This window comes from Saccostrea echinata, unplaced genomic scaffold, assembly GCF_033153115.1.
Source record: "Saccostrea echinata isolate AGI-Se365-2 ecotype Australia unplaced genomic scaffold, CSIRO_AGI_Sech_v1 ptg000012l, whole genome shotgun sequence".
Taxonomy (NCBI): Eukaryota; Metazoa; Mollusca; class Bivalvia; order Ostreida; family Ostreidae; genus Saccostrea; species Saccostrea echinata.
In genome coordinates this window covers 19,984,855-20,002,418 of record NW_026889761.1, presented here as the reverse complement: position 1 = coordinate 20,002,418, position 17,564 = coordinate 19,984,855, and the positions used below count along the sequence as shown (strand labels likewise).

Below are 17,564 nucleotides of genomic sequence, written 5' to 3'. Positions count from 1 at the left end.
GTGACCAGGCGAATAGCCGGAGAACGCGGCCAGCGCAGGAACCGTGGCACCTGGCCATAAATGTCATGCTGGCCAGAAAATTTACTGTCCAATTAATTTTCCGTATTTAATAAATTACCACTTAATTATTATAACCCCAGTTTAAATTATGACGTGAAATTTGTTCCCTCATGATATTTATCGGACAAATGTTATCCAAATTTTATATTGTATGATTAATTCCCTTAAAATGTGACGGAAATTTACCCATTTATATTTGACCATTGTAATTGACATCTCCAGGTGTTTTATATTACGTAGTTTTTCTTCTTAATTCACCTGAATATGAGATTTGGACCTGGTACTGAGTATCCATTTACTGTATGGCCTCTAATTTGTTTTAATCAAAAACCGGCTTTGAGTTCTTCTTCATCAAAAAGAAAGTTAGGTGTAAGAAATCTGAGAGTCATATTTTCATACAAACGGTATGTCATGACCCAAGCAAGGTTTATGCTTAAGATGTGATGATTGTACTGGAATTTATTACTTTCAAATGTTAATTTCTGCACTTAAATTTTCCTTGAAGCACAAATTGTTCTGAGCAGTCATCTGAAGAATAAATTATCATAATTAAAACTCTTTGAGTCAGTTTACAGTTTAATATACAAAATAACAGGTAAATGGTTTGCTGAGGATTGAATATTCTAATCTCTATTTGTTTCTCTCTTTCTCTCTCTCTCTCTCTCTCTCTCTCTCTCTCTCTTGAGAAAGAGAGACCATTAAGATTCCAACTATTGATTTTCTTTTGAAAAGGATGTAAGGCTCTTTCAACTTTTCACCAGCCATTCTTCCCTGCTTAAATGATGTTCTAAATCCGATTATTATCACCCTCCTTCTACAGTCCTCCACTTGTTTTTCTAGTTCACTGGTACCCAGAAGCCTGTTCATTCACCAGTAAAAGATATTTAGATGTTATCAGCTGAATTTCAATAGGTGGGGGACATTTCTGGCCTTGTTTTTCTTATGGACACTTTCATCAAATACTGAAGGGGGGGCTGTTTTAAAGTAAGGGTTTGGTAGAAGCAGAAATTGGCAAAAGTTCTATATTCCTACATTAATAAATTCTTAATTTGGGAATAAACCTATTTCATTCAAAATAAACCTGTTTCATTCAAATGCATTTTTGCCTCATTTTAGAAGAGAATTTTTGTCCGTGTTTCTTCAGGATGATATTTGATCAGATAAATGTCTATAAAGCTTACCAAATGTTGCAATGCATTTTTTTTTTTTGGAGACTTTTCTTAAGGCACTCTGAAATGAATTCATTTCAAGTTTTAACAGGTGAATTAAGTTTATGCAGGAAAGATAAAACTCTTGTACTCTTTGATGTGTATTGATGCAGATTTGATATGTTTTAAACATATACAAGACCCATGGCCCAGAAATGATTTAAAATGCAAAGTGTGATGTTCAGTGAATTAATACCTACAAATTATTATAGTGTTATATATTTAATGAAATTTATAATTGAATTTTTATTCTTTCATGAAAAAATATTTCCATAACATTTTTTTCCTTCATATATCAAATTCTTTTTTTCTCAAATCAAATATATATTAATACCTTATTTCAGAACTATGTCTTGTTCTGCATGAGAAAGTTTGATTTTTGTAATGGATTAGAAACTTGTATAACCAAAGTCAATAATGTCCCAGAAGGATTTAAGGATACATGTTAAACACAGGTGCCTAAAATTCATGAATGAAAACAGCTGACTGTCACTGCAAGGCATTTTAATACCTTGCTGCAGAGAATTACCCAAGAATTTGAAATTATGCTTAAATTGAATGTAAATTGTGCCCAAATCCATTACACATTTGGAGAGAGGCCAGGTACTTTCCAGTTGAGCAATAATATTGACAAAATTGAGTATCGATGAGCAGGGTGTACATATTTCTAACTTATCTATAAAGTAAACATATATATTCAAATTGTCAAGCCCAACCAATTTAGAGCTCTAACCTTATGGTGTTCAGGGATGGATAAACTTTTTTTTGTCCTCCCCTCTCTTCCAAAGGAAGCAGAGAGATGCTGCAAATGAATCACATAATTATTTTCTTTTGCCTTGAAATTTAGGCCTTTGGTCTACCTAATCAGTAGTTTCTTTATTCCCCAGCCCCCTACTGATTCACCCTCTGAGGGCAATTACAGTAAATAATCATTTATAGATTATTATTAAATACTACAAAGTACATTTTATCTAAATGATTTGATCAGCCACTACCCAGGGAGGGGAATGTTAAAGAAAGACATCAATCTACTCATTCTGGTAATTCTTGATCATTTTCACAGTCAACTGGCCAAGATCACCGAGTTGTACCTTGAAATTTTTTTATGTGATGTAATATGCATACTCCATACACTTAGCTTGAGGATTCACTGGATAAAGGAAGATATCTGTAGGTTACTTAGTCAATTCACACTGGATAAAGGAAGATATCTGTATGTCATTCAGTCAATTCACACTGGATAAAGGAGGATATCTGTAGGTCACTCAGTCAATTCACACTGGATAAAGGAAGATGTCTGTAGGTCACTCAGTCAATTCACACTAGATAACGGAAGATATCTGTAGGTCACTCAGTCAATTTACACTGGATAAAGAAAGATATCTATAGGTCACTTAGTCAATTCAGGCTGGATAAAGGAAGATATCTCAAGGTCACTCAGTCAATTCACACTGGATAAAGGAAGATATCTGAAGGTCATTCAGTCAATTCACACTTGATACAGAAAGATATCTGTAGGTCACTCAGTCAATTCACACAGGAGAAAGAAGGATATCTGTAGGTCACTCAGTCAGTTCACATTGGATAAAGAAAGATATCTGTAGGTCACTAAGTCAAATCACACTGCATAAAGGAAGATATCTGTAAGTCACTCAGTCAATTCACACTGGATAAAGAAAGATATCTGAAGGTCACTCAGTCAATTCACACTGGCTAAAGGAAGATATCTAAGGGTCACTCAGTCATTTCGCACAGGATAATGGAAGATATCTGAAGGTCATTCAGTCAATTCAGACTGGATAAAGAAAGATATCTAAGGGTCACTCAGTCAATTTACACTGGCTAAAGGATGATAAATGTAGGTCACTCAGTCAATTCTCACTGGATAAAGAAGGATATCTGAAGGTCACTCAGTCAGTTCACACTGGATAAAGGAAGATATCTGAAGGTGAAGGTGACTCAGTCAATTCTCAATGGATAAAGAAGGATATTTGAAGGTCACTAAATCAGTTCACAGTGGATAAAGGAAGATATCTGTAGGTCATGCAGTCATTTCACACTGGCTAAAAGAAGATATCTATAGGTCACTCAGTCATTTCACACTGGATAAAGGAAGATATCTGTAGGTCACTCAATAATTCACACTGGATAAAGAAGGATATCTGAAGGACACTCAGTCAATTCTCACTGGATAAAGAAGGATATCTGAAGGTCACTCAGTCAGTTCACACTGGATAAAGGAAGATATCTGTAGGTCACTCAGTCAATTCACACTGGATATGGAAAGATATCTGTAGGTCACTCAGTCAATTCACACTGGATAAAGAAGGATATCTGTAAGTCACTCAGTCAATTCACACTGGATAAAGAAGGATATCTAAAGGTCACTCAGTTCACACTGGATAAAGGAAGATATCTGAAGGTCATTCAGTCAATTCACACTGGCTAAAGGAACATATCTGTAGGTCATTCAGTCAATTCACACTGGATAAAGGAAGATATCTGTAGGTCATTCAGTCAATTCACACTGGATAAAGAAGGATATCTGTAGGTCACTTAGTCAATTCACACTGGATAAAGGAAGATATCTGAAGGTGAAGGTGACTCAGTCAATTCTCAATGGATAAAGAAGGATATTTGAAGGTCACTAAATCAGTTCACAGTGGATAAAGGAAGATATCTGTAGGTCATGCAGTCATTTCACACTGGCTAAAAGAAGATATCTATAGGTCACTCAGTCATTTCACACTGGATAAAGGAAGATATCTGTAGGTCACTCAATAATTCACACTGGATAAAGAAGGATATCTGAAGGACACTCAGTCAATTCTCACTGGATAAAGAAGGATATCTGAAGGTCACTCAGTCAGTTCACACTGGATAAAGGAAGATATCTGTAGGTCACTCAGTCAATTCACACTGGATAAAGAAGGATATCTGTAAGTCACTCAGTCAATTCACACTGGATAAAGAAGGATATCTAAAGGTCACTCAGTTAGTTCACACTGGATAAAGGAAGATATCTGAAGGTCATTCAGTCAATTCACACTGGCTAAAGGAACATATCTGTAGGTCATTCAGTCAATTCACACTGGATAAAGGAAGATATCTGTAGGTCATTCAGTCAATTCACACTGGATAAAGAAGGATATCTGTAGGTCACTTAGTCAATTCGCACTTGATACAGAAAGATATCTGAAGGACACTCAGTCAATTCTCACTGGATAAAGAAGGATATCTGAAGGTCACTCAGTCAGTTCACACTGGATAAAGGAAGATATCTGTAGGTCACTCAGTCAATTCACACTGGATAAAGAAAGATATCTGTAGGTCACTCAGTCAATTCACACTGGATAAAGAAGGATATCTGTAAGTCACTCAGTCAATTCACACTGGATAAAGAAGGATATCTAAAGGTCACTCAGTTAGTTCACACTGGATAAAGGAAGATATCTGAAGGTCATTCAGTCAATTCACACTGGCTAAAGGAACATATCTGTAGGTCATTCAGTCAATTCACACTGGATAAAGGAAGATATCTGTAGGTCACTCAGTCAATTCACACTGGAGAAAGAAGGATATCTGTAGGTCACTTAGTCAATTCACACTTGATACAGAAAGATATCTGTAGGTCACTCAGTCAATTCACACTGGATAAAGAAAGATATCTGAAGGTCACTCAGTCAATTCACACTGGATAAAGAAAGATATCTGAAGGTCACTCAGTCAGTTCACACTGGATAAAGGAAGATATCTGAAGGTCACTCAGTCAATTCTCTATGGATAAAGAAGGATATTTGAAGGTCACTAAGTCAGTTCACAGTGGATAAAGGAAGATATCTGTAGGTCACTCAATAATTCACACTGGATAAAGAAGGATATCTGAAAGACACTCAGTCAATTCTCACTGGATAAAGAAGGATATCTGAAGGTCACACAGTCAGTTCACACTGGATAAAGGAAGATATCTGTAGGTCATTCAGTCAATTCACACTGGCTAAAGGAAGATATCTGTAGGTCACTCAGTCAATTCACACTGGATAAAGAAGGATATCTGTAAGTCACTCAGTCAATTCACACTGAATAAAGAAGGATATCTGAAGGTCACTCAGTCAGTTCACACTGGATAATGGAAGATATCTGTAGGCCATTCAGTCAATTCACACTGGCTAAAGTAAGATATCTGTAGGTCACTCAGTCAATTCACACTGGATAAAGGAAGATATCTGAAGGTCACTTAGTCAATTCACACTTGATACAGAAAGATATCTGTAGGTCACTCAGTCAATTCAGACTGGTTAAAAAAAGATATCTGAAGGTCACTCAGTCAATTCACACTGGATAAAGAAAGATATCTGAAGGTCACTCAGTCAATTCATACTGGATAAAGAATGATATCTGTAGGTCACTCAGTCAATTCACACTGGATGAAGGAAAGTATCTGTAGGTCATTCAGTTAATTCACTCTTGCTAAAGGAAGATATCTGAAGGTCAGTCAGTCAATTCACACTGGATGAAGGAAGATATCTGTAGGTCACTTAGTCAATTCACATAAAGGAAGATATCTGCAGGTTACCAGTCAATTCACACTGGATAAAGGAGGATATCTGAAAGTCACTCAGTCAATTCACACTGGATAAAGGAAGATATCTGTAGGTCATTCAGTCAATTCACACTGGCTAAAGGAGGATATCTATAGGTCACTCATTCACACTGACTAAAGGAAGATATATGTAGGTCACTCAGTCGATTCACACTGGACAAAGGAAGATATCTGTAGGTCACTCAGTCGATTCACACTGGACAAAGGAAGATATCTGTTGGTCACTTAGTCTACGTAAATTTACTGTGGTAAAACTTTCTTATATCATTAAACACTTGAATTATATATGACACTTGTTCTTTTTAAACCTGATCTTCAAATTCATCACTAAGGTAGAAGAATCATTAACAAGCACTTTATTTGGTTTTGGGTCACATGATTAAAGTTCAGGTCAAAAGGTTAAGCTTATTGTATCTACATCTTCACATGATGTGATAACTTGAGTTTTTTTTATCCCCCAATGACTTCCTTTTGACTATACATTGTTAACATATAACATAAATATTATAAGTGCACTCCAATTTTAGCACATCAATATTTCTCATCAACTAATGAGATTATGAAGTATTTTGGGATTTTCTCAGTTATTCAGATTACCTGAGTGTTGTTGTTTCCATAATATGAAAAAAAATCACTTTCTTTGAAAAATTTTCAGATTGAATTTCAATAAGGAGTTTGTACAGGTATGAAATGTATTGTTAGATAAAATAATTTGACACAGAGGTATGATGAATCATACTTTGAGTGATGGCTCTCATTTGTTACTTATGAATTCTTAAAGCATCAACAGTTTTTATACAAAACTACCATCAATCAAATTTTTCACATTCTTAGTCACAACTCTTTTGATTTGTGTTGATTCAATCCGAATATCAACACCTGTTGCTTAATTGTTGTTCTGTAAATGCTCCTTTTTTAATTGGAGATCTATCATTTATGGTAACAAATTACCCAATATTTTGGTCATAAATACCAGGCACTGAGAGTTTATTCTGATTTTCTATAGAGAAAACTATGGGCATGTATATATCCAATAGAAAGATAAAATAATTTGTTTTGATTAATGAATTCGGTGTTTTTTGATGTGATGTAGATTTAATATAAATAGGATCTGAATAGTCTTTGAAGGCTTGCGATAGTTTGGGGATTAAGCTATTTCGCAGTATGATGCCATGCCTGGGTTGTGACAATTTCAAGTCATTTTTGCCCTTCAATTCTTTATAATCAATCACTCATATTGATCAATGCAATTGCCAAACTATAGTGAAAATGGAATTGAAAATTATCATTCTTAAGTGTTCCTCATTTGTAAAGTGATTTCTTCTTGAGTAGACCATATTATACTTATCTATGCACAACTTTGAATATCTGCATAAAAAAGAGTTTTAACATGTTTAAGAGAGCGCCATGTTGGGAGGAGAATTGTGAAGGGGACATTTACTTATAGAGTAGTCATGTATTTTGTATACTCAGGGAGGGGAAGGGTGGAGAAGGGGGGCAGGGCAAAGAAGTTGCAGCAAACGGTGATTAATAACAATTTTAATTGTTAGCAAAAGAAATAAAACAGAATAATATAGAAGTAGGCTACTATGATATAAGGCTATAATGAAGAGGGAGAGAAAGAACTTTTTGAACATTTGGCCATTAAACAAGGTTGACAATACCAGAACCCCCCCCCCTCCCCATTTAACACACACACACACATACAAGAACAGATGTACAAAGATGATTTCATTTTGAATTATTAATTCAGTATTATTTATGATATTTGAATTCTGTGTTGATATCAGAAAGTTATTAAAGATCCACATTGCAGCAACATTATAATGTTAGATGACTATCATAGCTAGATTTCATCATTTATTCAAAAGGATTACAGTTTTAAAACTGCTGGTATCTAATAATTTCAAAAATAGATGAGCTATAACTCTCCAGGTAAGACTCCTGTAGCTATATGAAAGTTTTGAGGATAAGGCCAGGCGGCGATGCCTTTTTTTAGGGACAGAGCATTGATGACATATTTCTCTCTATCAGCAATGAATTCTCACCTTACAACACCTTCCACTACAATGATTGAGGTTTTAGATACCAACTCTTGACCCATTTTATTTACCTGAATTTCTTTTGAAGTTAAGATTGAAAAATGTGCCACATTCACCGATAAGAGAGGAAAATTAATTTTTTGAGGATACCAGCATTTTCTATTTTTTACACCCTTAGTACTTCTGAGAAACTCTGTTATTTCACTAAAGGGTTTAGCCCTTTGTTATGTAAAAGTTTATGTGACCGTTGCATGACCCTCTTAAAGCTGAAAAGATCTTTGCTTTATTTTTTATTGAAATCTTTTTTTGATTTACATTCCTTGTCACATGAGAAAGTCCATTGTAAATTAAGTCACCTTCAAAAGACGCAGCAGTAATCTTATCTACCCCCATCAGCAGCGAGATGTTTGAGTACGGCAAGGGGACTTCATATAATTGCAAGTCAATCTAGAGCACACAAATAAATTTATTTTGTAAACTTGAATATTTTAAAAGATATTGCTTAAATCCTCATTATAGGCCATTATACCTGATACAGACACTAAATCATAATAATCTATGTCATGTTTCACTCTCATAGAATTATAAATCTATGAAAAGGATTTAGTATTTTAAAGGATATATATAATGAATATGGAACTAACTGTTATTCATTCAAATATATATAATTTGCAGTGTAAGGAAGCAGAAAACTTGAAAAAGCACTTAAGATGTTCATGTGAAAATATTTTTTTCTAATTTACATAAAAATTTATTGCACAGAAATGACAAATTAAATTGAAATATACCAGATTTCAGGGCAGATAATGGCAAACGTTCATGATAGAATAAATGATTTCAATTATGATCCCTTTTTTTCTGTTGCACACACTGAGGACTTTATAGAGCTTTCTTCAGTCCTGAATTACAAGTAGAACTTGATTGTGTAAATCTTTCTAATCTTTGTGGTGCCATTCATCTGTTTGTTAGTCCTGACTATCAAGAATTTTCATGTAATACTGTGTAGATATATTCAACAGCAAATATTTACACAGGGCAACCATTAAGTTACCGCAAAGACCACAATCATGCTAAACCGTAGAAAGACTTAAAACTTCATGTAATACTTTAATTATTGTAAAATCAGGCAGGATTCCAGCTATTGAGGGCTTTGTTGTAAGATATCATGATCAAGTTGGAAGATTTCATTCACATCAATACACTTTTGATTGGAAATATTTGGGACACTAAGTGGTGTAAGGCAAAGAGATTCTTTGTAGCCTCTTCTATCCTCTGTACCTGGGCCTTACATTTCAAACAGAATTTCTTTGATAGAGCAAATATTCCGGCCACAATTGGCAGAGTTTTTTTTTTTATTATATCTTTTTTTTATTAAGTGTCTGACAAGATTTTCTGTTGATTTATTTGATTAATATGGCTGCATGCTTTAATACATGTATATGTATGTTTTAGAGTAATTATTACATAGGCATTATTAACTTTTAGAAACTTAATGCTATGAAGTACATGGAATATGAAAAGATAATACAGTCTTGCAAGAGAAATTTCTTTACCAGTTAATAATCAACAATTGGTACTTTGAGGCTTAGCATTTGTTTGGAAGGATTAAGATAACAGATGTCACTTGTATTTGGTATATGTGATTTCTAGGGACTTTTCAAGTACCACTGACAGATATATACAATGTAGTCTAAAGTCACAAGCAACATTATACAAAGTTGTAACATATTTATTTAATGCCATTATTCAACCATTAACCAACTCTTTCCCCAGTTCTATGGACACCCTTAATATGAATAGAATGGATTTTCCATTTTAGTTCAACACACTTAAAAAGGGGTTTCAGAAATACCTCATAGGAGTGTGTTGTTCTATCTTAAAATATTTAATGTTGACATTTAGAACTAAACAGTATTTTAGGTATGTTGGTGGAGTTATTAAAGATCCCTGTTATGTAACATTAACAGGTGGCAGATAATTTAATCTTTCCACAGAAATGAAGATTAATTTTATTTCAAATTCTCAACTGATCAAACGATTCCATGTCTCTTTGTATTCTGATCAAATGATTCCATGTCTTTTTGTATTGTCAATTGGCAAACTGTTAAGCAAATAAGTACATTGGCAATAGGTTTACCAAAAGAGCTCTCTCTCTCTCTCTCTCTCTCTCTCTCTCTCTCTCCATGAGGTTCAGACTACATTTTGAACTGTGAGATGCAAAATATTTCATAAATTAATTAAGGAAATTGGGTGGATGAAAGCAAACCAAAAAAGGATGTAGACCCAGTGGGTAGAGGAATTCCTAGACAAAATAATTGTTATTAATTGTACAAGTCAGCAAGACACTGTCACCCCAGATCTAATTTCCCCCCTACCTCCTACACAACTCCTCTTATTGACAATAGGTGACCCAAGAATTTGAACAGCCAGCATATTGGCTCAATGTACCCAATGAGTCATGACTGATAACCTCTCTCTAGCTTCATGTTAATGTAAGTAGACGGGCTGTTTGTTAATGTATATACCTTTGATTTTATTGTCCACATTTAATAATGGTATGCCCAGAAGTGATATTTGACACAGCAGTTCCTGACTACATGTAAAAGTCCAAGGGTTGGTCTAAGGTCACACATTTCTATTAGTGATAATGGCATTTATTCCACATTAGGGCCCTGTTCATTAAAATTTATGGTAATTAAATTATGTTATAGTGGTTTTATATCTGATATAAATGTAATTCTACTTCATAAATTATGCTTTTTATTAATAAATGAGAAGAAAAGTAATGGTCATGAATGATTACAGCTAGTAGAGAGATGAACATGGTAAAAGATTCCTTCCCTTTGCAGTTATCACACTGCTTACTTCCCCTTAATTCTAAATTGTTTCAAGGGAAATAACTTAACCACAAGCAGTCCTGCTGTCTGATGACAAATTTTGTTAATGATCTATACAGATGCTTTTTTAGTGCTGAATGTGTGATGGGATGTGTGATTGTGTCTTTGCAATTATTCTGAATTTCTTGTGTGAATTTGGATTGCAGTGATCAAGAGTTTTAAATTAAAATCATTGTGAAATGACTGTTAAATTCTTAAATGATGTTGAACATTTTCCATATGCACTTGATATATTATCATTATATTTCAATTTAAATTAAATCTAATAGACTGCCTTATCTCATCTGACTTTAACTTTTGGTATAAAGAAATCAATTAGGTTTGTTTACTTCAAGTTTGCAAGTCATTCTAGAAGACTCAAGTTCCCAGTGTATAATTATTACTTTGCTAAATGTCTGGTAATAGGGCCATATTTGACAGTGTCAATTTACACAATTCCTTTGTCGGGGGATGGAGTTCTTATATATTAATCTATGTTAGGTAGTCTATAATGGACTCATTGCTAGTATCTCAAACATATGCAAAATTAATAAAAAGTCCAAAGATTTAAAGCTGAGCTAACATGTTAAAGGCTTATGATGATGGACTCTGCAACTAAGATAAACATTTGAGAGAAATTGGGTGCCATCTTGCTATGTTATGAGAATTGTAGCAGATGAATAAGACAGGCTCATAATACAGATACATATTATGATTAAATATTTTCTACATTTTTTGGAGGATATCCATTCCAATTAAGTCAAAGGATGAAAGAAAATGTCCCAAACGTTTTTTTTTTTCTTTTTGGTAAATTAATATTCTTTGAGGTCTTTGTTTCATAATGAAAATAAAGGAATGTATTGGTTTTCCAGTCTAACCCAGGTGTGCAATGCTGCATTCATAAAATTATTGGGGAAAATTATACGCAGATTGGAAGTGGTGCACCCCCACATGTTTTGGGCTTAAACAAAATTAAACAAATTATTCTGAAGGGGACATGTGGCATAGAATGACAAATTGTCCACTTTGGCTTTTATTTTACTAATCCCAGGCATCGGTCATCCTGCTGGGTGATACTGCTATCTGCTGATTTTCCCCAGGATGTTCAATAGTTGGCAATTAAGAAAATACTGAAGACAGTGGATTGACGTGGGTCACATGCTGGTACCAGGTCATAGGTCAACTGTCATATTCTGTCCATTTATTTAATGCTGGCATAATTAGAAGCTCCTGTGTAAACATTTATAATTGAAGTTTATCAAAAATTAAAATTTGGGAAAATCAGAGTATCATTTATATATTTAATATGGATGCATTTGCAATCAATTTCTATTTTAAAATTCCTAAGTGAACACAGTTTAACCAGGAGCAACATGCAGTGCTCTTTAAATTTCCTTGTCTTTTAGGCAAATTTCATAAAATGTGAAATTTAATTTTATGCATTATAATAGGTGAGATTATTAAGTTAAACAAAAAAGATATTTTCTGGTCATAAAAATTCTGAAAACACAGGAAATTACCAACAGTCACACAAAAGAAACTTTGTTACAAATGACACTGTCGTCGTGTTGCCGCTTTTAAAGGTTTAAAATGTGAAATCGGAAGCTTAATGTGAATTTCTCCTTTAGTGTTGCATACCTGTTTACACAACAGGTCAGACCACCGAGGGTGATACATCTTACACTTTCACAAAATAAAGATCATCTTTTTCCCTAGGAGCGTCTCTCTAGATATAATTAAGGTCCCCCTTTTCTTTCTTGCTCTTCTTAGGTTTATCTCTGAAATCGATTTTCGTAAAAGTACATTATTTCTCATTTATAAGTTTTAACATACTGTCTGATCTAGAGGTAATGAAAGTTTTCACTTTCATCTGCAATGCCCTAGTGCCCCAGAAGAATTATTTTCATAGAGGAGTGTAATATAGTATTATACATTTAACATCTTTATGCCCTGTTTAAAGCAAATAATTATAACCCAGTGCTTTGAATTGGTGGAGGAACTGTGAGAAAAATGAATGCAAGATGGGGCACAAGGTCTTGCTTTATAGTTATATGGCTTTCTTCCTTCTTAAATGTGTAGAATTTAATAGCTCCAGGAATGGAGGTTAAGTAAAAGTTACAAATCCTCTAAATGAGATCATAAGTACAATCAAACCTCATTATCTCGAACTCAATGGGACCAAGAAAAAAACTTCGAGATACCCTTGGGTTTGAGGTATTGAGGATAATTAAAATACTCAAAGAAAAAGGACTTGGGTCTTGCAATCACTTTGACATATCCATTGTATTCGAGATACCAAAGTTTAACTGTATATAAAAGTTTTTCAGTGGACTGTTGATAAAATGCTTCGAGGAGATGTTTTGCACTTTGGAAGGGGGTTCCATTTCTGTCAGTCATCCCCTACAAACAATTTACTTAACCAATTAACTTGTAAAGACATCAGAATTATTAATTAAATACAGATCTTTGACTTTTTATAAGAGGCATAGATGGTAGAGGAATGTAGATTAAGTGTCAGTCACCCATTTATCACATTAAAAAATGAGGAAGATGAAAACAGAAGGAGAGGGGGGCTCTCATTGCACAATAATTTGGTATCCTTTTCTTATTGTTCACCCAGTCTGATGTAACAGGGGATAGGGTTTTATCTAAGCTTTATGTCTTACCGTTCCCTCTGTAAGGTAGACTGAGGTCAGGAATGCTTTGTTAAAATCTGAGCTCAGGTTATGTATATCACACATGGAAAGTCATTCTTTACTGACTTCAAAGGAGATCTTTGACAAAAATTTATGATAGTAGCATCTGACATTCTGTTAATTTGTATGTATGTGATAGAAGAGAGAGAGAAAGAGGGTTAAGTATACTATTTATCTACAAGATGAAGAACAGCAAGATCTTCCATTTAATTTGATTGTCATAATTAATCTACGTTGTATATTCATTAGCATACTAAATTTGAATATGATCATAATTCTTTGTCATTATTAAAAGCACAGAAAAAAAAATCCGAATCTAGAGAACTTCCAATTTGTGATGTATTAACTCCCTTTATCAAGCAGCAAAAAAGGTTTCTAGTGTCAAATGATGCTAATTTGATTCCATGAATCACACTCTCTGATAAAAAAAAATAAATGGGTCTCTAATTGGCACCCTTTGAAGCAGAGTATTAGGACCCGTGATGTTGGCTCAGTCTACTGCTGATGGCCTTTGTAAGGAATGCAACCTTTGCCAGGTGGATCAGCCCCTCCCATGTTTATTTTAAGCTTGAAGTATCAAAGTCCTGACAAACTTTAATAATCAAGAGATGTGAGTGTGAATGGTGCCTGATTGCCTTTGATCGATTTCTTTGTCCCCATCATATTTTTTTTATTGTTAATTGAAAACATTTCAATATAAGAACAAAGAAATAAAGAAATGGCCAGCCATACTTTGAAGTCCTGGTCATTTTTTTTTCCTGAATCACTTTTTCAGTATTTGCTCTTACATTAGTTTTCTTCTATAAGCAGAATGTCTTTCATATTAATTAACAGTCTTCCGAATAAAATCATCATCCATTTTGTGCTGGGGCATTCCTTTTGATCCATATTTATACAACAGAAAGGAAAGTGGGAAATTGTTTGACAAATATGGGTAGATAAAAATCAAAATATCAGATTTCTTCTCAAGCCATCATTATATTGGTCTGAATGAAATGAATGCTTTGGAATGCCATTAAAACTGTAATGTATATTTAGTATTTGAACATCACTTTTATCTTTCTCAGTGTTGAGAACATATTTGAAATGGAGACTTTTTTATAGTCTCAGTTGGTCTAACAGTGTTTGAAATTATGAATTTAAGTCCAATACATAGGCCCTGTTAAAATCATTATAATTATTGGATATGAAATCCTTTAATGACGTCCCCAGCTAGGATATGAATGAAAACACACTTGTATTTACACCATTATGCCGAAATCTTCCAGATTGATTTTTTTATGCAGAATCGATCATATAAAATATTTGATTATTTCTTTATGATTTTGTTATATTAATACTTCTTTAGAATACACGAATACACAATTTAGCACAGTCAGAACATGACATAATAATTTTAATTAAAATAAAAAAATCATAGCCCAGTGAAAATAACATAATCATAATATCAAATTCCAGCCATAATTATCTGAAAATAATTACATTGTGCATGTTTCTGCATGCAGTGGGCTTCCAAATGCATCATCATTTAGTTTAATTACCATAGATTGTAGGATAGAGCTGAGCTTTAGTGCATAAGAGAAAATTTAAGCTTGCTTGTCTGAAACCACTGCTGGATTAGGATGTGTATTTTTAATGAGACTATCCATAGGGATTTTAATCAGGTTTGCAGGCAGAATCTGAGAGAATCCCATCCTAGCTTCTACAAGTTTTGGGCTGTGCAAGGTCTTAGCAGCTAGCCTAGCCACTAAGCTAGAATTATTTACTAGGTCTGTTGAATGCACTGTATGAATTAACGTTAAATGTTATCCCTACGTAGTGGCTAGGCTAGCATATCCTTCAAGATCATATCTCTGTGTAGACCTATGTAGCCGCTATGACATTGATTCCACACCCATGGTCAGTCACACCTAAATCTTTGTTGCTTACATTGGAGTAGCTTTTCTTATATGTTATTTCTGCTCTGGTGTCATTAGTTAAAATCTAGGCAAGTTGGACTTAATGTATGTCTCCCTTTCATTACTTCATTGCATTGCCATAGATTTCACTATTGTAATGTAAAAGGTGAAGATAACGAACAGTGATCAATCTCTTAAACCCAGTAAAATAAAACAAATCATGAACAGGGCAAAAACCTGGACCCCTGGAAACACCAGAGATGGGATCAGGTGCCTAGGAGGAGTTAGCATCTCCTGTTGACTGATCATTAAGAGAGGGTTGGGGCTCTCGTAAAGTTACGACAGATTTTGCACTTAGGACTTTCTTAAGACTTTTTGTGAAAACGATTTTTATCATAAGTTTTCACTTAAGATAAAAATATGTCGTAAGATTTTTTGTGAAAAGGTCTACAGGTGCCTAGGAGGAATAAGCATATCCTGTTGACTGGTCACATCCACCATGAGCCCTATGTATTAATCAGGTATGCAATGTACTCTGTAGTCAAATTTAGTATAAAAGCAATGGCATCACATATGGTATCAAACATGTAAGACATAATACAACCCAATGATAAGTTGTATTTACAAACAAGGTCTTTATATGACCATAGAATTTGTGAAGAGCTGGCTTTAAATGGGGTTGTTGAAATCTTTGCAACATCAACTTATCTGTCAGTAGCTTGCTTCTGTTTAAAAATTGACCATACTCAGAGCATGCTCTTTCATATCAAATCAGTTGGGAGACATAAACACCATATGCAGGTGATGTTGAAATATTACTAAATAAATAAGGGAAGTTGACGATGGAAAAGCTGAAGTCATCCTGTTTGTTATACAGTTTAGTTGTTAGTTGGCCCTTATCATCTATAGTCAGTAAAACATCCAAATATGAAAAAGATGTGGCAGACTCTGTAGTGTCTTTAATTTTAAGCTCACTAGGATATATCAAATCAACATACGAATGAAAGTAACTATTGTTAAATGATAAAACATCATTGCTATATCTTAATGTCAAGTTTACAGGCCACAGCTAACAAAGGAGCACAATTAATGCCCATGGATATTCCAACAGATTGTTGGAAGACCTGGTTCCCAAAGACTATATAGATATTGCCAATAAGGAACTCCAACATATCTTTTTAATATGTACTTCATGTAGAATCAGAATAATTTTTAACAAAGTAATTTTGTAGATGACCAATCACAAGATGTAAAAGTTTATGAGTTCCTCATATGACTGGACATCATGTGCCATTATATGCTACAAGAGTACAGTATGTTGTAGATAATATTTGTCAATGACTAGGTTCAGGGTTTGTTTGTTTGTTTTAAGCAAATTTGTGTTAACTGTTTAGAATTTATTTATTTCACTTTTCTGGGTGGCTCATATCATGGCTTCTGTGTAAAAATCAAACCTTGTCAGATCGTGACTTGAAGTATTTAACGCTGATGGTTTATGAAAACAAATTTTCCTGGCAAATTTAGTAATGTTTGCGGATAATTAAACCTTATTGACATTAGAGTCCTAATATGTGACAGCCTGATTAGCTCTAAAATCTTTTGTGAATGAAATGTAAAAAAAATGAAACTATTAAAGGAGTACCATTATTATTTATGAGAGACAAACATGGCATGCTAAATGTTTTGGTGAATTGCAGCTCTGTATTTGAAGTGTGCACCGAGTGCAATTTTTCAAGACAAACACCTGAAATCGGTGAAGAGAATGTAAAGTTTGTTTGGACTTTGCATGTTTCCATGAAAAGAAATTGTTTGATGTGTCAGAACAGAGATTTGGTCATGTCGATTGTTGATAAGGCTTGTTAATCATTCTTGGGTGCATGTATATGCAATTCCATTTATGCATGGGAGTTCTGTTCTGAGAAATGCCTGATATACCTTTGAATCTAACTACAACTGATTGAAAATTGTCATGCAAAGAAACCATGCAAAAAAATAATATGTCTGGACACACTGGTTCCATGGAAATTAGCCAAATGAAGTTTCAACAACTTTCTGGATTAGATTATAAAAACATTTTAAACAAATGAATTAAGTGAAAGAAACTAAATGTTTTCATCATAGCAGACAAGATTTCACAATACATAACTTCTGGATTAAACAAGTTTTACTGTATTATATTCT

The 17,564-nt window shown here is 34.0% G+C and overlaps 1 protein-coding gene across 1 annotated transcript in view; it reads left to right on the top strand.

Annotated features, from left to right (window-relative positions):
* LOC133185507 (protein eva-1 homolog C-like) overlaps positions 1-17,564 on the top strand; it is a 43,857-nt gene that overhangs the window by 622 nt on the left and 25,671 nt on the right. The window lies entirely within an intron of this gene.